This window comes from Habropoda laboriosa, unplaced genomic scaffold (genome assembly GCF_001263275.1).
Source record: "Habropoda laboriosa isolate 0110345459 unplaced genomic scaffold, ASM126327v1 scaffold212, whole genome shotgun sequence".
Taxonomy (NCBI): Eukaryota; Metazoa; Arthropoda; class Insecta; order Hymenoptera; family Apidae; genus Habropoda; species Habropoda laboriosa.
In genome coordinates, this window is record NW_017100509.1 from 1,604,833 (window position 1) to 1,605,898 (window position 1,066).

Here is a 1,066-nt window from a genome sequence, read left to right on the forward strand (position 1 = left end):
CGGCATTTCGTCATAAAATATTTATTTGATACGGAGGAAAACAATATTTATTGCGAAGGTGAACAAAAAATGAGAATAGAGACTAATTTAAAATAATACATATTTATTTTACATCTGGAGTCGATTCAGCGGTACTTATCACTTGCCTTTTTCAATATTTCATTTAATTACATTAATATTTTATTTTTCAAAATTACAGTTTCTTTTAGTTCCAACAGTTCTAACTTAATATCAGTTAAGTCTGATCAAGTTTAAGTAAAAATAATATTGTACAACTATGGAATGTTTTAATGTCTTTTTAATGTGCATAAGCCTAATTAATAAGATATTTATGATAATACAAAGCGATCGTGAATTATAAATGATACCAAGTAATGCATTCATTGTACACTAATGAAATTGGGTTTGATATCGTATAATTCCTTGTTATTAAGACTGGAGTTCAATGTATTATTTTACGAAAGATACATTATGACTTGAGTATTTAAACGCAATTAATTAATAAAAGTGTCTAAATATTCAACTGGAGGATTGTAAACTCACACCATGGGTAAGAGTGAAACGTAAGTATAAACAAACTTTTTATAAAGAAACATTCACAGAAGAATATAAATAAAAAACAAATATTTCGAGTTTCCAGTTGAATATTCACATTGTAACATATATATAAATGACATTTTTCTTTAAAGTTTTTCATAGGGCGACAGAGTTAAAAATAATTTTGCTAAAAAATCTTCCTGCTTAAGCAATTGAGACACATTGTTTACTGTAGCTACTGCTTTTGAAGGATTATGAAAAAGTGTAATTTTTAAACAGCTTCAAACATTAAAAATTATTTCAAAATATAAAAAATAGATAGTATCAAATATGATTCTTAAAGCATGAACAAATTTCGTTATACACTATTGTTTATATAGTTGTGAAAATATTTGTTTTTGTTGTACGTATCGTATCTAACTGTAAATATATGATATGTATTAAGTGCATGAAAACAAATATTAAGTTAAAACTATTTAATGAAAATTTTAAAAAATTCCATAGTATAACAGCATTTGTATACATGTAC